The 19,611-nt window shown below is 49.7% G+C and overlaps 1 long non-coding RNA gene across 1 annotated transcript in view; it reads left to right on the top strand.

Moving 5' to 3' along the window:
- Positions 1–16,070: 16,070 nt before the first annotated feature.
- Positions 16,071–19,611, top strand: part of LOC137225927 (uncharacterized) — a 39,936-nt gene continuing 36,395 nt past the window's right edge. The window contains exons 1-3 of the long non-coding RNA XR_010944093.1: positions 16,071–16,657; positions 18,462–18,562; positions 18,814–18,886. This is a non-coding gene — a long non-coding RNA (uncharacterized lncRNA). The remainder of the gene's footprint in view (positions 16,658–18,461; positions 18,563–18,813; positions 18,887–19,611) is intronic.

Genomic DNA, 19,611 nt, shown 5'->3' on the forward strand with positions numbered 1-19,611 from the left:
GCACAAGTGAGTTTTCTTATGTCTCTTTTTCTTCTGCTTGTTTGAAAGTGATGCATTCTCTTTCTGTCATCTCATGATCACACGGAAACTTCTTCATCTGTTTCACACAAACTTTTTTCCCAGTTTTACTGAGATGTAATCGACACACAGCACTGTGTAAGTTTAAGGTATACAGCATGATGTTTGACTTACATATATTGTGAAATGATTACCGTAATAATCATGCATGTTTAGTTAGCATGCATCACCTCATACAGATACAAAAAAAAAGAAAAAAGTGATTTTTTTCCCTTGTGATGAGAACTCTTAGGATCTACTCTTTTTACAACTTTTCTATATATCATCAGCAGTGTTAACTGTAATCATCATGTTGTACATTATATCCCCAGGACTTCTTTATCTTATGACTGGAGCTTTGTACCTTTTGACCACCTTCATCAAATTCTCCTACCCCCCACCCCAGACTCCCTGCCTCTAGTGACTACAAGTATAATCTCTTTCTATGAGTTTTTTTTCCCAGATTCCACGTAGAAGTGAGATCATATGGTATTTGTCTTTCTCTGTCTGACTTAGCATAATGTCCTCAAGGTTCATCTGTGTTGTCACAAATGACGGGATTTTCTTCTTCTTCTTTTATTTTTTTTGGTCATGCCGTGTGGCATGTGGGATCTCAGTACCCCGAGCAGGGATCAAACCTGTGTCCCCTGCATTGGAAGCGTGGAGTCTTAACTACTGGACCACCAGGGAAGTCCCAGAATTTTCTTCTTTTGAATGCTGAATAATATTCTATTATATATATGTGTATATATATATCATGTATTCTTTATCCATTCATCTGTCGATGGACACTTAGGTTGTTTCCGTGCACTGGCTATTGTAATAGTGCTGCTATGAACATGAGTGTGCAGATATATTTTTGACATAGTGTCTTCATTTCCTTCGTTCCCAGAAGTGGAACTGCTGGATCATATGGTAATTCTATTTTTAATATTTTGAGGAACCTGCATATTGTTTTCCATAGTAGCTGTACTAATTTACAGTCCCACCAACAGCACACAAAGGTTCCTTTTTCTCTACATTCTGACCAATATTTACCTCTCGTCTTTTTGATAATCACCATTCTCACAGTTGTGAGGTGATATCTCATTGTGGTTTTGATTTGCATTTCCCTGAACAACTTTTCGTGTACCTGTTGATCTTCATTATATCTTCTTTAGAAAAATATCTGTGTAGGTCTTTGCCCACTTTTAAATTGGATTATTTGGTGGAGTTTTTCTTAATTCTTTTGCTATTGAATTGTATGTGTTCTTTATATAATTCAGATATCAACCCCATATCTGATATATAATTTGCAAATACTTTGTTTTCCGTTCTGTGGGTTGTCTTTTCATTTTGTGAATTGTTTCTTTGGCTGCACAGAAGCTTTTTAGTTTGACGTGGTCTCACTTGTTTATTGTTAATTTTGCTTTAGGTATCATATCCAAAAAATCATTACCAAGATCCCTGTCAAGGAACTTTTTTCCTATGTTTTTTCTAGGAGTTTTATGGTGTCTGATATTACATTTGGGAATACTCAATGGGGAAGACAGTCTCTTTAATAAATGGTGCTGGAAAAATTGAATTTACACATGTAAAAGAATGAAACTAAACCCCTACCTTACCCACTTACAAAAACTGACTTGAAATAGATCAAGCATATATACTTTTAACATGTCAACAAGTCTAAAAGTAATCAGCCCCTAGTATCCTGTCCCAGGATACTAGGAGGACCTTAAGAGTGCTTTCGCTCTAATCACCCCCCTTCTGCTTAACTTATTTACTTGTTGCCTGTTAGCTCTTTCATCCCTCCAGCTTTCCTGGTTCCTGCTGTACTCACAGTGCCTAGAACATATTCTGACACATGGTAGGAGCTCAGTAGAATGCTGAATGGACATGTTATTATTCATCCTTTAAGCCCATTTATTTTATATTTCCCATGTTAGTCATCAGTGTTATTACTGTTTTATATCCTTATTGAGTGACTGCTGTTTGTTCTCTTCATTAAAGACACAGCAAGAAATTTGTCAATGAGAAGAAATGCATTCTCTCCCAAACTAGGGTAAGACTTATGCTTTGATGAGTCCTTCGTCGGGTCTCAAGGTTACTGTGTCTTCCAGTTGTGGTTTTTTCATTTCAAAAAGCACCTGCTGTTCAGGGCCCTTCGAGGATTCTAGGCTGGCAGAGAGTCCGCTGTAGTGTGCCGGTTTGCCTGTCTGTCACGGGAGGATGAGCCTTCAGCGTAGGTGCCAGGGACTCTGGGACAGGGCTTCCTGTTCTCCCTGTCTTTCTCCCGTCATCCCTCTTGCTACTGGGTGGTTCCCGGGAGCATACAAATGTGCTGTATTCTCCCATCTGGGAAGCAGCCCTCCCTGATGCCGCGTCTTCCTCTAGATCGTGCCAGAGATGGGGCATGCTTCCAGCCGGAGCTGGCAGGGCTGCGGGTGGACTGGCTGCATCGCGGGGTGTTTGGTTTTCTCTCTCTGCTCTGCAGGGATCTGAGGCTGCTCCGTGGGAAGCTTGTGTTCCTGAGTAGGAAGGATCATGGCTGGGGAAAGGCCCAGGCTTCTTGGACCATCATTTGTCATCCTTGAACAAATTAAGGGAGCTTGGGACATACCTTCACCTGGATCAAGATCTACTTTCCCCTGCTGCATCCAGACCTCTGGGGTCTGCAGGGAGGGGGGCTCACCTCGCAGGCACACAGCCTTTGTGGGAGAAGCCCAAGGATGCGTTGAGGGACGTCGAGACCTAGGTGGCCTAAGGCCGGTAGAGCAGTAAGAGGAGGGGGCCTGGCTCAGAGGGACATCAAATCCCAGGGCAGGGATAGAAGGGTCCGGAAACAGGCTGTGGACAGCTCTTGTCCCTTTGACCGGTCACTGCTTCAGGTGAAGCCTTATGTCACTGGCACCAAGTCTCCAGGGTCTGCAGCACGCCAGGGCTTCACTGTGGTTCCCCTCAACTTAGCAGGCTCAAAAAGCCAGGGGCTTCCCTTCTAAGCAGTGGGTGCCCATAGTAGGGACAGCTCGCCAGGGGGCTGCCTGACCCCCACAAAGGGGCAACTGGATAACTCTCGCCCTCGGCAGGCGTGCCCTGTGAGCTGCGCTCAGCCTCCCTGAGTCTCACCTCCTCTCCCATCCCATGGGGACGCCTCGTCCATGAAGCCAGGACAGTGAGTAGAGCATGTGTGCCAAGTGTCAGGGGAGAGCCTGGTGCACGCTGAACACTGTCTAAGGTCTGTTCTCTCCCTGTCACCACGTTTGCTTGCGATCTCAGCTGAGTCAGGGCCTTTGTCTGATCATTTGCTGAGCAGAGTTAATAATCCACATTCTCCTAACCTCCCAGAACTACCGAGAGAAACACGTAAAAGGGTGGACTTGTTTTCCAACAAGGCCCAGCATCTCCAGTTTAGCTCCCAACCTGCCAGGCTGAGTGGGATTGCTCCTCTTCTACGTTCGGAGCCCTTGGAATCCACTGTGCTCTTTACGAGGTGACAGTGTTTGGCTACTAAGAGTCAGCCCGTGTGTCACCTCCCCTTAAGAGTTCCCCACCTCTCCCCTCAACAGGAGTAGGTGAGGCCCTCCCCGTGACCCCCCCTCCCCAGTCCCCATGCCACCTTCCACACCAGAGCTCGTCACCCTCTGCTTTGCCTTCTTGTCTGCCCTCCTGAGCAAGGTCAGGGTCCAATTCTGACCCAAGTGTTTGGATACAGTACAGGTCTGACCAGAGCCCATGATGCCTTCTTAAACAAATAGATGCATGAATGGATAAATGAGGTAGAAGACGAACTGTGAGTGGCAGCCAGCTCACGGAGGGAAAGCTGAAACCGTGGGCTTACAGCGGGTGGGTCCTCTCTGGGTGTGAAGATGCCCCAGGGATTTCAAGTTTTCAGCTACCCTCGTGCTTAGCCCGGGGCAACCCTGAAAGCCGCCCAGGTCCTGAGTGGAAGGCGGGCTCCTGGGCTCACACTCAAACTCCTGTCCTGCTTTGGTCTCCCTGCTCTCACCTGTCTTGAGTCTCCTCTCTGTAAGTAGTGACATTTTGCACGGACTGGAAGTTCAATGTTGAAAATAACATGGGCTCCATGTTGGGTTCATTACTATTCCTTATCACCATCAGGGCTGTTTCTGATACTGACTCTAATTCCTCACCACCCATTCATCCCGCACCCTGCTCCCTGGCCTTGCTACCCAACCGCCTTCACTGAACCTGGCCTTGAGCTCCCGTGTCGTCAAACCCAGGCTGCCCATCCTCTTAGGAGCGTCACACTAAGTGACTGGCTTCCTGGGAGCCGTCCCCCCTCTTGGTTCCTGGGGTCCCACTCTGCCTGCGTCTCCCCTCTCCCTTCTCAGACTCTCTTTGCAGCTGTGCCCATGTTCCCCTGGAGCTCACCCATTACCTTGGTCCCAGCACCACAGCAGGCGTGTACTTGTGAGCTGGCCCTTCTCTGGGTCACAACTCAGAGGCTACCCCTGACTTCTCAACCTTGACATGCCCCAAACTCAACTGCTAATTTTTCCCTTGAAATCTGCCCTCTCCTGGTTTTATTCATTTCTGTAGACAGCACCCAGGTCCTCAATGCCGACTCTTAGAAGTGGTCTTGATTCCTCTCACCCTCTCACACTCTACATTTGACCCACCAGCAAGTCCCAATGCTTCTGCTTTCACCTGGGCCTCAGATCTGTCCACATCTCCCCATTATTGTCTGGGTGCCCCCATGAGGTGTAAGCTCCATTTGTTAAACAAATGCCTGAATCTCATTTCACCTACCAAGGAACTCTGTGAAATAGGAAGGGTAGAGTTTAGAAATGAGGGCCCAGAGAGACCTGGGACGGGGATACTGCCTCAGGCCAGAGCCTCTGTTCCTTCTGCAGTTTGCACCACCTTCCTGGTAATGGGCTCAGCATAGGAGCACAGGTTTAATCTCACCCCAGGGTACAAGTTCAGACACAACCCACCCTACATTCTTAAAGGCTGTGAGGCTTTAACTGTTGTTTGTGCCGCAGTCTCCTTGACTGTGGTTCAGGAATGTCTGTCACACTTTTAAATTTTTTTTTAACATCTTTATTGGAGTATAATTGCTTTAGAATGATGTGTTAGTTTCTGCTTTATAACAAAGTGAATCAGTTATACATGTACATATGTTCCCGTATCTCTTCCCTCTTGAATCTCCCTCCCACCTTCCCTATCTCACCCCTCTAAGTGGTCACAAAGCACCGAGCTGATCTCCCTGTGCCATGTGGCTGCTTCCCACTAGCTATCTATTTTACGTTTGGTAGTGTGTATATGTCCATGCCACCCTCTCACTTTGTCACAGCTTACCCTTCCCCCTCCCCATATCCTCAAGTCCATTCTCTAGTAGGTCTGTGTCTTTATTCCTGTCTTACCCCTATGTTCTTCATGGCATTTTTTTTCTTAGATTCCATATATATGTGTTAGCATACGGTATTTGTCTTTCTCTTTCTGACTTACTTCACTCTGTATGACAGACTCTAGGTCCATCCACCTCACTACAAATAACTCAATTTTGTTTCTTTTTATGGCTGAGTAATATTCCATTGTATATATGTGCCACATCTTCTTTATCCATTAATCTGTCGATGGACACTTAGGTTGCTTCCATGTCCTGGCTATAGTAAATAGAGCTGCAAGGAACATTGTGGTACATGACTCTTTTTGAATTATGGTTTTCTCAGAGTATATGCCCAGGAGTGGGATTGCTGGGTCATATGATAGTTCTATTTTTAGTTTTTTAAGGAACTTCCATACTGTTCTCCATAGTGGCTGTATCAATTTACATTCCCACCAATGGTGCAAGAGGGTTCCCTTTTCTCCACACCCTCTCCAGCATTTATTGTTTCTAGATGTTTTGGTAATGGCCATTCTGACTGGTGTGAGATGATATCTCATTGTAGTTTTGATTTGCATTTCTCTAATGATTAATGATGTTGAACATTCTTTCATGTGTTTGTTGACAATCTGTATATCTTTGGAGAAATGTCTGTTTAGGTCTTCTGCCCATTTTTGGATTGGGTTGTTTGTTTTATAGGGCCGTTGTGGGGTTTACGGGAGCGAATATGCAGAACACCCTCCGTTCTGTCAGCACACTGACCGCCCCAGGGTCGGGTGTTTTATCACCACAGTTGCTGTCCGCTGCGGAGTCTGGCACTAGACTTCTCTGTAGAGATGTCTACCCTTGCTGGCTTGCTTCACTTCCCTTTCACTTCTCAGCCCACTCACGTATGGTTCTACCAGTTCTCTGCTAGGAGCTGCTCCTGGGGTCATCAGAAATGTCAGTGGCCATTAGTCCTGTACACTGGTCCTTGCACCTTACCCTGTCTCACAGAGCACTCAGCTCCGTCCCTCCTGAGGCAGCCCCTCCCCGCTGTGGCCGGGATACTCCCAGCTTTTCTCCACCTCTCCCTCTCCCTCCCTCCCTCCTTCCCTCCCTCCTGCTCTCTCTCTCTCTCTCTCTCTCTTGCTGGCTCCCCCGCCTCCACTGGACCCTAAGGACTGGCCTCTGTCCCCCTTCCTGGCTCAGGGTCTGTTCTTCTGGGAGACCTCATCTAGCCACATAGCATCACCCGCCAGCCATTCACCACCCTGTCTGCAGCCAGCTCTCCCCTTTACTGCCCAGCCTGCTCCTCTAAGCTCCAATCCAGACCTCCTTGTGGGGTCAGCAGTGCCACCACTGAATATGTTTCAACTGAGCTGGACTTTCCCCTGAAACTGACACCTTTATCTTTCCCCAGGGACAGGACACTGTCCTCCCTGCCCCAAACCCAGGAATCCTTCTTAACCCATCCCCTCTCCTTCTATACTCCATCACTTCCTATGCCATTTTGCCTGCTTCATGGTTCCCAGACTATCCACTTTCCCCATCTCTCCAGACCTCCCTCTAGTCCAAACATATAATTTCTCACCTGGATGGATTACTTTGCCATTCTAATCCATTCTCCACAAAGCAGCTTATTCAAGCCTTTAAAAACTCTCCTCGATCGTGTCACTTTGTGACGTAGAACTCTTCAATCCTTGCTGGTAGCTCTGCTGATAAAATCCCAGGTCCGTGGTGTGTTTTCTCACGACGGTGCCCTGGCTCCCTGAGTCCACTCACCACCAGGCTTTTCCTGCTCCTTGAAAGTCCCATGCTGCTCCCTTCTCCAGGCCTTTGTCTGGCTGGCTAGCCCAGCCTCACCTTGCTGTGCTTCCCAAGGTCACGTGCTGTGCCCTCAGACTAGGCCAGGGATTCTGTTCTCTGAAGCATGTCCATGATACCTTAAAGAGCTGTACCTGTGATTTTGTTATTTGCCTGAGGCCACACCCTCCAGTCTCTTGGTTTTAAATCCCAGGGAAATACTGGTGTTTCCCACATTACCCTCTCCTCTGGGTTTTCAGCCTGGGTATCTTTCCACCCACCTGAAACATCCACTAGTATGTCCAGCAGGTACCTCAACAGGGAACATGTCTGAAAAGCAAATTCCTGATTCCACCTGGGCCAGACCTGCCCCTCCTGCAGTGTCCCAGTGCAGCCCTCCATGCTCAGGCCACCCCTGACGGCTACTCTCCTGCTTTCACACCTGGATTCAGTTCTCACCTGTTGGCTCTACATCCAAATTCCAGGACATTTGACACCGACAGATACTCCGTTTTTTAGTATTGCCCTTGTGTGAACTAAATGTTTGTGTCTTCTCCCAAGTCACATGTTGAAGCCCTTATCCCCAGTGTGATGATGTTTGCAGGGGGGGGTCTTTGGGAGGTAATTAGGTCACAAGGGTGGAGCCCCCAGGATAGGATTTGTGCCATTTTAAAAGAGGAAGACACATGAAATGTCTCTCTCTGCGTGCATTCACCGAAATGATCAGGAAGAGAGCCCTGATAGAGATCCAGACCATGCTGGCAGCCTGATCTTGGACTTCCAGTCTCCAGAACTGTGAGGAATAAACATCTGTGGTTTAAAATCATCCAGGTCTATGGTATTCTGTTGTCGACTGAAAAAAAATGCACAGCCTAAAAGTTGAGAATTATGCTTTATTTGGCGGACAAAACTGAGGACTTAAGCACAGGATGCAGACTCTCAGATGCTCTGGGAGTCTGAGCAGTTGCGCCCGAAAGGAAAGGGGGGAACCAGGATATATAGGAGTTTTTGCAACAAAGACCAGGTCGTCAGAACATCAAATGACTACTGTTAGTTAAAGAAAACCAGACATCTCAAGTTAATGAATTTAGCACTTTTCTACGTATGGGAAGATGCAAGAGTCTGGGCTTATTGAAATCATTCCTTTGATATGCACCTTAGCTCTCTGGGGCCAGCATCCTGTGATTTCTCATCCCTAGTCTCCTCAGGGTGCACCGTTGTCAAGGGGTGGCTGCAGCGGCTGACTGCTGGATGGTGGGCATCCTGTTCCACGCTGAGGTCCCTCAGGGCTCACCTTGGGGGAGGCTGTAATGTGATGGCTTGATGGCTGCAACACCCTTCGTTTACTGATATGTCAGGCAACATGTTTTCATTGACACTGTTATGGCAGCCTGAACTAACAGACATCCCTCTTCTACGTGACAAAATTATTTTCAGTAATAATCGTGAAATAAAGCAAATAATAAGGTCCAAGAAATGAAGTGCAGAGTGCAAATTTTCTTAAACTGAACTTTGTGTATATAATCATATAAAAAATTAGTGAATTTCAATAAAGCAGAATCAGCCCAAAGAGGTACAGTGCAGACAAGATATCACAAGATGCCACAAGATATCAGTGATGCAATGTTTTATTTCCTTTATTAATTCTTTGGTTTTAAGACAATCACTTAACAATTATAAAAGGCTAAATTTCAATTTAAAATATATTATTTACAATTGGTAATAGTTCGTGTATAAATTAAAATATGTTCTTGTAAAACAAAAATGTCACACCTCACAGTTTGCAGTGTTTTAAATACATTTTAAACACAAAAAACCCATATTTTAAACAGAAAAAACTATCCCAAGTGGTCACAGGGAATGACAGAGTTGAAGGAACTCACATTCTGTGGCCTTGTCTTCGTAATTGCTGTGCTGTCAATATTTGTTTCAACTCTGCAGTTTAAACGCAGGGTCTGGAGCCCTCATCTGGGCCCTAAGTGAGCTTGTGTGGTTGGGAACCATGGAAACTTATGCGTGACCTGTTCCCAGAAGTTGGGGGCGGTCAACCTTGCAACTGACAGTTCTCTGAATTAACCTCCACGTGGAACACATTGCTGACTAAAGAATACATCATAAAATGTGCAAATTTGAAGTTTACGGCTGTACTAATAAAACGCAATAGTAAATGCAGCATTCTTTGAAAATTAGACAAATAAAATATTATTGAAGGAGAACTCTTTTCTCAGTGATAACATTTAGAATTGCCCATTCTTGGATGTTGAATTCTCTCAGGGCGATGCACCCCTTTTGCCTTCACTGGGGGCAGACTGCTCCCACACCGGGCCTCGGCACCTGCCTGCAGGCTCAGACTCCCTCTCACAGTCCACCCTGCCCCTGTGGTGGTCCCAGCCCTGATCTTTCACCTGATTCCTGTCACTGTCACTGTGTGGGCTGAACCGTGTCACCCTCCCACTTCCCTCCTACAAAGTTCACACGTGGCAGTCCCCACCCCAGAACCTCAGAATGTGACCATATTTGGAGATGGAGACTTCAAAGAGGTAATTAAGGTAGAATGAGGTCATTGGGGGTGGGCCCTAACCCAATATGACTGGAGTCCTTATAAGAAGAGATTAGGACGCAGACACATGCAGAGGGAAGACCACGTGGAGACACAGAAGACGGCCGTCTCTGGGGTTTGCTCTGGCGGCCGAGTTGACCACTACAGTCACCTAAGAGGGTCACGTGCTTCTGTCCTCACCCCTCTGCGGTCCTTCCCCATCACAGCAGCACAGTGATCCTCCAGGTCGGACCATGTCCTACCTCTGCTCCGCCCCTCCAGGTCCGCCTTGCCCCAGGCTCTCTAGCAGGCTTCTGACTTCCTCCCCAGCCCTGGCTTCCCCTCCCCCTGCTCCCTGCCCTTTGCTGGTTACTCTGCAGGATACCTCCCGCTCAGGTGTCCACACCACAGCTCCACCACGACCTTCTCTCTTAAAAAGCCACCTCCTCATGGGGCATTGCAAAATTCACGCTCTCCATCCCACACTTCCTCTCTCTCCTGCCTGCTTTGCCCCTCTTATTAGCACACAATCTCACATTCCTGCCTGCCGTATCTCACCTGGTGGCGGAATGAGGTCACCTGTCCTGAATTCCAGAGCCTAGGACAGGGCTTGGCACAGAGTAGGTGACCGGTAACCATTCATCGATGGAAAAGATGAACACGTGAATGAATGTCCAGCCCCTTGCAAGCCCGTCTGCCAGAGCAGGGAACAGCCCTGACTGCTTATTAAATAGCTCCATCCCTGGGGCCCGGGCTAACAGCTGGCACATCTAAATTTTGAATTCAAATGTGCTGATTCCCTTGGATTTCACCACACTCTCTGAGCAGACTTACAAATACAGCTAAGATGGCAGAATTAGTCCCCCAGGACTTGGCTCTGTCAACTGGGAAGTGAAATGGGATTTCAGAGCAGGGGTGGAAATAAGAGGCTTGGGGGGCTTTGCCAGGGATACAGGGTTTGAGGAAGCTTCTGGAAGTTAATTCACCCACAAAGCTATCTATTATGCCTAAAATCCAGACCCAAGGGTGTGGGGGTGGGGCTGTCTGAGCCATTGTGCATTTCCTTTGGGACATGCAGCCTGGGGAGAGGCCCACACAGCTCACTGATTCACCAGCCACATTTGGACACCCCTCCCCAGCCTGGGGCCTGGATGGGAGACAGGATTCTATCAAGAGCCAGTTGTCTCCCCCCAGTCCAGGGTCTTTATCGGTGAGTAACCCTGAAACTCGCCCCCTCCATGGAGTCCCCCACCCCTCCCTGGACCTTCAAGCTTTGGCCAGGCTAAGCTGCCAGTGGCCTGGAAAGGCTCGTTGGAGAAGGTACAGCTTTCAAAGCTGTCAGTTCAGGCTTCCCAGAAAGGGCTTTGAAGTCTGACACGCCGGCCCCTCCCTTGGCTAAGGACTGGCACGTTCTTTCCTCCCCTGCCTCAGTTTGCTCACCTATAAGCTGAGGAGGGCCATGCCCACCTGGCAGGTGCATGTGAAGGTCCAGAGCAGTGTAGAGAAGCAGCTGTCCTGGAGTCAGTTAATGTGGGGAAGCAGCGCGATCTAGGACAGCACTGAGGGGACACAACCTCAGAGGCTCCAGTCCTGGAGTCCAGGCAGGACACTGAACAGAGAGGCAGAGGCACTGGCCACCGGCCTTGCTGCCTCTGCCTTCCTGCCCAGCAGCTGGGCCTGAGGCCCGCAAGGCAAGCCCGTGGGCCGTTAGACCCAAGGGCTTGAGAGCAGCCATCCTGAGGCAGCTGACGGCAGGGATGGGGGGGGGACCTTTGTGTCTGCCAGTCCCCTCCTGAGGCTGGGGTCACTCTCCTCACCAGCGGCCTCTGTTTCACCAGGCAGTTTGTCCATTCCAGTCCAACGGCCCATCATCAAAGAGCATTTCATGCAAACTGCTGAGTGTGTGGGATTTATCCAGGATGTGCTTTCTTTAAAATAGTATCAGGGTCTCCTTTTGTTAATTGCAGAGCCATTACTAAGGGAAGGGAAAAGGGCAAACTTCCTTTTCTGGGGGCAAAATCTACTAGAAGTGAAGAGATTCTCTCTTGTAGGTGATGGGAAGCTCACAGGGATGGGGAAATCTCAGAGGGGACCCCAAATGGTTCTGCATCACTTTTGGCTGCACTTGACCATCAGAATGGCCTGTCCGAGCCTGAGGAACCCTGATGATGTCCAATCAAGGCCACAGTGATGTGGTGGAGGCCTCTGGGGCCAGGACCTCAGAGAGCCACGAGGGTGACAAGTGTCTCAGTTTGCCTGCCCAAGGTTTAGCTGGACGTTCTGCTCACTCTAGAACAGTGTGGCCTCTGCACCTCTGCACGCTGATCCGTCATCCTCTCTGCTGCCACCTACATGCCCTCTGACCCTGTCACACCTTTGCCCTTCCTGACCAGGTGGGAGGTCAGGGGCCAGGTTTCCAGGGGACAGTGTCAAGTAGGCCTGTGGTGAACCCATTTGTGCCCCCTGGCCCTGGAGTGCTGCCTGGGGCTGGGGAGCTGGCAGCCAGGGGTTAAATGGCTTCCGCGTTGACCAGAAGGCAGGGGGTGCAGTTTCTAGGGAGCGAAGCCACTCCTCCTGGGGCGTGGGGCACAGGAAGCTCTTCCAACGTCTTGGGAGAAAAGTTGTGTAACTACCTTCTGGGTTAAGGAATTATTTAGTCTACTTCTTCCTTTACTGGCCAGGCCCCGTGCTGGGGGCTGGGAAACACTGACGCATAGAACGCTGTTCTCCTCCTGGGGTTCTGGGGTTCAGGTCTGTGGGAGGGACAGGCACTTAGCAGAAAGGACACTGTGAGGGCTAAAGCCCCTGAGGGAGAAGGGAGGTGCCGTGTGTGAGTGCGTGTGTGTGCACACGTGCATGTGTGTGAGTGCACGCTCTTATGAGGCACGCGGCCCAGTCTAGGGGGCGGGGAGGGAGACAGAAGAGGGCCCCAGGGAGAGGGCAAAAGTCAGAGCCAGGGAGACACAGGGATGGCCTTGACCGAGCTCAGCCATCCTGGGAGGGTCCCGAGTGGCCTCAAGGAGACACATGAAACCCAAGAAACTTAGAGTCCATTGCAGACTAAGACTTGGGGCTGCCTCTCACTCACTCTTATGCCTTCATTCTCTCTTTCTTTCTCTCATTTTCTCTCTCACTCGCACCCACACACTCTCTCTCTCTCTTTCACTGTGAGGCAGGCACCCAAAGGTTTTCCACATCCTCAGATGTCACCGTGAGACGAGACATGTTAAGAAAGGGGAAATTTTGTGCCTGGAAAGCGATGGAGCACCCTTCATCTACTAACAGGGAAGAAACTGGGCACCAAAATCTTGCTAACTGCTTTGATGTACTAGACACAGAACTCTCTTTTTGTACGAAAACATTTCGGTGTATATTTTGAAAACTTCTACGTGAAAATTTAAAAAAATCTTATTCAAAAACCCACACAACTGGGCTTCCCTGGTGGCGCAGTGGTTGGGAGTGTGCCTGCCGATGCAGGGGACGTGGGTTCGTGCCCCGGTCCGGGAGGATCCCACGTGCCGCGGAGCGGCTGGGCCCGTGGGCCTTGGCTACTGAGGCTGCACGTCCGGGGCCTGTGCTCCGCGACGGGAGAGACCACAGCAGTGAGAGGCCCGCGTACCGAAAAAAAAAAAAAAAAAAAATCCCACACAACTTTTATCAAAGTTATGAAAACATGGGGTTTAAAGAGTCTCACAGCCCAACAGGTTTTGTTATGCAAAGCAGCTGTCTCCTTGCCCCACCCCATTGTTTCCTGCTCCCCAGAGAAAACCAATTTTCAACAGTTCTTTTGATGTTATGTTCCCAATTCTAAATAAAATGCTTACATGACTAACTTTTAATTTTCCAGTTCTGGGCATTATTCTTTTACTTCTTACCATGGAAAGTGGGGAATTATTTTTCATTCACACTCATTCTAGGCAGCACCACACACATATTCTAACACGTTCCTTCCCCCATTATCAACAACATAGTTACAGCCTAATTCTGCACGGATTCTGCATGGATTGAGAACACAAAAGTTCCCACACTCCTAGGAAAAGACCCATTGTTCTGTAGCCATGGTAACAAATAACAGCGGGGGGGGGGGGGTTAAACTTTTTCAGTGGAGAGACAACAGCTGACTTCAAGGAACATGCTTTGCAGCCAACCAATCAGTGTCAGCTCCTAGCTGAAACTCAGCCAATCAGAGATGGACACAGTCAATTAAGTGGCCTCTGTGTGCCAGCCAATCAACCGTGTTGTGTCTCATCCAGTCACCTTCAAGTGATGCCGAATGACATCATCCCCAGTCTGGATGGATGGCCAGTCCTCGCACTCCTGGCTCCGTGCTCTGGGAGACTGCCTGAACAGCAAAGCCCTCCTTTTCTCAAGTGAGCAGTAAGTTCAGCTTTGCATTATATTTTAGAGTTGAAGGATAGCCTCATCGTCCTTGACGAGACGAACATTCATTATTTACAGGGTGACTAGGTTAAGGCTTTTCACAGGCAAGCCCTTTCTTGCATAACATTTTGTTTTACCTGGAGTTAATGATTGCTTTATGTTTTTCATTTGCTTAGTTTTCTTTTCCTTTCCGGCATAACATTTGTTTTGTTTAGTTTTACCTGGGGTTAATGATTGCTCTATATTTTTCATTTGCTTAGTTTTCTTCTCCTTTCTTGCATAACTATTTTGCTAGACCTGGAGTTAATAATCGTTCTATATTTTACATTTGTTTGATTTTTTTCTGTACTTGTCTCTAATTCATCCCCAAACTCTTCTCTATTGTCCATGCTTCTTCCCTGTTGGCGTAAATTTCCTCTCACTGTGTTCCAATACATTAGCTGTTCTATCAATTTTGTTCTCCTGCAAAGTGTCCCTTAGAGCTCCTGACCTCCCCAGCTGCTCTGGCTATCCTGGCCCTGCTGCTAGATCATCTTAGGGTCTCCTTCATGGCCCACCTGGGAACCCCTTTCTGTTGTCTGTCCCATTGGAAGGGTGATGCCTCACTTTGGAGAAGCCCATCCCCTGAGGGCTTGCTGAGGAAGGGTGCAGGGGAGGACAACCTGAGTACCTGCATGTCTGAAAAAGTCTTTTACTCTAACTCCTGATAAAACCAAACTACTGGTATAGAATTCTCTGATCAAGATTATTTTCCTTTAAAATTTTGAAGGTATTGCTCTATTTTTTTCTGGTTTGCAGAATTACTAATAAGACACTTGTTGCATTCTGACCCTCAAACCACTGCATCTAACTCATGTTCGCTTATTTTTAGATCCTCTCTGAGAGCTTGTAGGATCTCAGGTAGTCCTCAGTATTTGAAACGTAATGATGGCAAGCTCATTTATCCCACGTGTTCCCATTCCTTCAGGTTGTCCTGTTGCAAGTTCAAGCTCATTCACCAACTTCTCTTTTTCCTCCCTCCCCCCAACCCCTGCCCCAGACTCTGAGGTGCCCCAGACTCTGAAGTGCTGGGGTGGAGTTTTAGAGCCGGTGGGGAGGGGGCATTGCAGCAGGCCCCTCTGCTGAGTGTGTCTGGCCCAGCCTTGGTCCTGGTGATTGCCATCTGTCCCTGCCGGCATCTGATGGTACTTCCATGTCCTCCTTGGCCTGTGGTCACTGATACCCAACACTTAACTCTGTGTCTCCTTCTGTGAACTCTGAGGCCACCGGCCTGTTGATCCTGTAACAGACACAGGACACTGGGTGGGGGGCTGCTTTAGGCCTCTCTGCCACCTCCTGGGGTTCCCACAGGAAATGGGATGCACATTCCCACAGCTTTGGGGGTAGCCTCCATTTTCTGGGGGTTCTATCATCCCTGATTTGGGAAGTGACCTGGGGTGGGGGCGCTGCAGGGCAGGAGGTCTTTAGCAGCACCCAGCCCTGTTGCCTTCTTCCCTGCCCTCTCCTCCCCCAGCCCAGGAGCCCCCATGGTTCTGTACGTGTGTGTGTGGAGGGTACCTGGTGAGGTGGTACCTACCCATCCTATCACTCATGCAGGGACTCCATCTCTTTTTTTAAAAAAATAATTAATTCATTCATTAATTTTTGGCTGCATTGGGTCTTCGTTGCTGCATGCGGGCTTCCTCTAGCTGTGGTGAGCGGGGCTATTCTTCATTGCAGCGCGCGGGCTTCTCATTGCGGTGGCTTCTTTTGTTGCAGAGCTCGGACTCTAGACGTGCGGGCTTCAGTAGTTGTGCCTCGTGAGCTCTAGAGCGCAGGCTCAGTAGTTGTGGCGTATGGGCTTAGTTGCTCCGCAGCATGTGGGATCTTCCCAGGCCAGGGCTTGAACCCGTGTCCCCTGCATGGGCAGGCAGATTCTCAACCACTGCGCCACCAGGGAAGCCCCAGGGACTCCATCTCTTATGGGTCAGACCCCGTTGCTCCTGGAGCGCTGTCTCTGTCCTGGGCTCGCGCATCCCTTTGCGACACTGCAGAAGGCTGCCACATGGTCTCTCTGCTCCTACCCCTGCTTGGAGCAGCCCCAAGGGGCTTTTTTTGTTTGTTTGTTCAACTTGTAGCCCAGGTTGGTCCCTTCCCCTCTCCCTGTCTTCCGATGACTTCCCTCCAATGCTCGTGTTCAGTGTCTACTTGGCTTCTGTCACCTCCCCTGCCCTTCCCCTTGTCTCCTTCCTCCAGTGCACTGGCTCCTTGGCTGCCCGTTAAAGCTGCCAGTCTGGCCTTGGGGGCTTGGTGTTGAATTCCCCGCGGGGACGTTCTCCCAAGCCCTTCCTACCCACTCATTCATGTCCCTGCGAGTTGTCACCAGAGTGCATCCTTCTCAACCCTCCCAGAGTTTCTCTTCCCCTTCCAGAGGACAGTGGAAGGGAGCCCATGATACGGAGAGTGTGGGATCGTGTGTTATTTCACGAGGGTTTCGCACTGGCTGCATGTGGGCTTCAAGGCAGAGACTCCCCTGACTGGTCTTCTCATCTCCAGTCCTGACTGAGCTGACGTGGGGCAGGCACTTGGTAAGTTGTTTGCATGAATGTGAACCCGGGGCTGAGCACTGACTCACGCTGCCATCTTCTCCATTCTGCCATGGAAACCCTTTGCTGTGAGTGGGGCCCACACCGAGCCCTCCAGGCTGTGTGCTGAGCCGGGGAAACACACACGGGCCAGAGAAGCAACATTCCTTTACCAGAGCAGCCTAAATTCAGTGTGTGCTAATTAGACCTCTCAGTGTCACCCTGTTTCCTCTAAACCTCTGAACCAGGAGGGGTCCTTGGTTCCATCCCCTCCCATCCCCAGCGAGGCTCTGCCTGTCTGCTAACCTGTTCCCCTGGTGTTCTGCCGTGGAGAGCGGGGAATTAGCAAAGTGCCAGGCACCCGTGCCCAGCCCCCTGAGTCCCCTTCTCCTGGCCCCGCCCAGCCTGGCCTTACCTGGACCTTCATGCTCTTCTAGTTTTATTTGAGGGCTTTATCTGCAGTCACGCAGGCTGCCCTGTCCCATGTGTGGGAGCCAATGGGAATACAGGGAATTAAACTCTCCTAAGTGGCCCTCAACAAGTGAGTCTCAGGACTTCTGTATAACTTCTCCAGCTCCCTCACCCTGAGGTGGGATGAATCTGAGGCCTGTGTTTTACACTGTTTCCCAACAGGAGGAAGCTGGTGGTGTGCTGTTAAGTGTTTATCAACCAGTTCTTGGGGGTGGGGGGGGTGAGGGGGGATGAACCGGATTTGTAGTGTTTGCAGATTTCCATGGTGTGAAAACTCCCACCATGACTAATATCAGCCAGCACGTGACATCACTGAACGTGAAGCTGGGAGGAGATGCACCCCATGAACCAATGTGAACAAAAGAGCAGGTGTGAACCCAGGGAAGATGTGAGCAGAGGGCAGGTGTGAGCCTAAGGGCAGGTGTGAGCCTGAGGGCAGGTGTGAGCCGGCTCCGGCTAGCCTGGGACCGAGGTCTCGTCAGCACATCTTCCTGCCTTCCCTTTCCTGTCTCCCTCCCCTCCTGCTGGGATCCCTGCTCCTCCCAAATAAATGATTTCCACTTGAATCCTGTCTCAGGGCCTGCTTCTGGGGAACTCAGTCTAAACAGCCAGAGTTAGCTCCAGAAGGGACCGTGGATGTTGTCCATTTTTAAGACGAGGAAGCGGAGGCCCAGAGAGGGGAGATGACTCCCCAGGGCCCCAGGCTGGGTAGCAGCAGATCCAGCTTCAGAATTCCCAGGGTCAGGGGTCATCTTCAATTACCATCTCAGCAATGTGGAGTTGGGGGTCACACCCAAGAGTGCATTGCTGTCACGTGTCTGTGCCTGGAGACAACCCCTTTGCAGGGAGGTACTGGGCAGTCCTGCAGCCCAGGGTCACGGAAGGACAGAAGGGGAAGAGTAGGGGCTCAGGGGGTGAGGCAGGCAGGGTTCAGAATTCTCGCTGTGCCTTTCTAGGGTGAGCCAGGATGTCACTTTTACATCAGCAGCCTTTCCATCTCTGTAAGGTAGTGATGGTGATTCTGACCTAGAGAACCTCCTGCACAGTAGGTCCTCAGTGAGTGATGATGTGGAGAATGGTGATGAGTATGCCAGGTAGAGGCAGTCACAGTGTCCCGCCATAAACTGGGTTCCTCATCTGCACAGAGGGAGCAGGGAACAAGCCAGCAGCTGGCTGGGGGCGTGTGTGAGGTGACCTGAGGGATGCAGGTGGGCCCTCCACTGGCAGGCACCCTGAGGAGCCCCATGAGGCTGCCACGTCCAGCGTGCTCCGGGGGCCAGGGCTGTCCCGGGCCCTGAAGGTCATGACTGTCTCTCCACATTCATTCCTCACCCAGCTCCTCCCAGGAGAAATGGGCTCAAGCGCGACGTCACCTCGGTCATGGAGCTGTCACAGCTACAGATGTATGGTGGTGCCGTGGGCTGATTACTTCTGCAGGTAAATGCTGGGAAGGGGTGTGGAGGATGGGGGTTAGGCTGGATTTCTGTACTGCACATTTGCAGAAAATAATATTATATTTTTAGAAAGAATTTTCGTCCAATTTCCCATGGCTGGTTCCCCTTTGTTCTTCTATTTCTTGGTGAGATGTTATGCAATGATTGGTTAATTTGAATTTTTGAACTTTTATCGAGGATAATTATCAAAAGTTAGCCATTGGAATTAGTAAGACTTTTTTTTTTTTCAATCAGATGGAGTGACAGCATTTTGAGATGAGGCCATTCTGGACAGAGAGGCAAACTCTCCTGGGAGCTCTGCACTGAGGTGAGAAGGACTCGGGTTCCCCTTGTAGCCAAGGGCCCTCCCATCACAGGGACTGTCCCCACGTTCTGAGGACTCCATGTGCCCCAGCCTGCTCTGCAGGTCAGTGCATGGCAGAAGATCAGCCCATGGTGGGAGGTAGGTGGATTTGGGCTCGCGCCCTGCCTGCTCTCACTGCAGTGTGATTCGACGCCTTTTGGTTTCTCTGGGACAGTCCCCTTTCCTGTTGGGTGGGCTGTGTGTCCACCTTGGGTTGTCATACAGACTCGGGAAATCACAGGCTACAGCTCCAAGCTCCATGCTGACACAGGGTGGGCACAGGGTGTCATAGTTCCCTCTGCCTCTTGTCAAACTGCCTGATCGCAGTTTTTATTGAGCACCTATTGTGTGCATATCCCTCTGCAAGCCTGGCCCCTGTCCTCTGGGGACTTGGATTCCTTCCCTGGCCCCTTCCTGCATGAGGAAGAGTGCAGGGTGATGCTGACAATAACCCACCTATAGGAGTGACTCCTACCTGCCAGGCACTGTTCTCAGTATCTATGTGAATTACTTCATTTAACTTTCCCAGTAGTCTTTCCCCCATTTTACAGGCATGGAAGTTGAGCATAGGGAGAGTAGGTAACTCATGTGAGGCCCCAAGACCAGACTGATTGATAATGGGGGGGAGGGGTTGTTGATAATGGAGGAGGCTGTACACGTGGAGGAGCAGGTGGTTTATGGGAAATCTC

Source organism: Pseudorca crassidens, chromosome 6 (assembly GCF_039906515.1).
Source record: "Pseudorca crassidens isolate mPseCra1 chromosome 6, mPseCra1.hap1, whole genome shotgun sequence".
Classification (NCBI taxonomy): Eukaryota; Metazoa; Chordata; class Mammalia; order Artiodactyla; family Delphinidae; genus Pseudorca; species Pseudorca crassidens.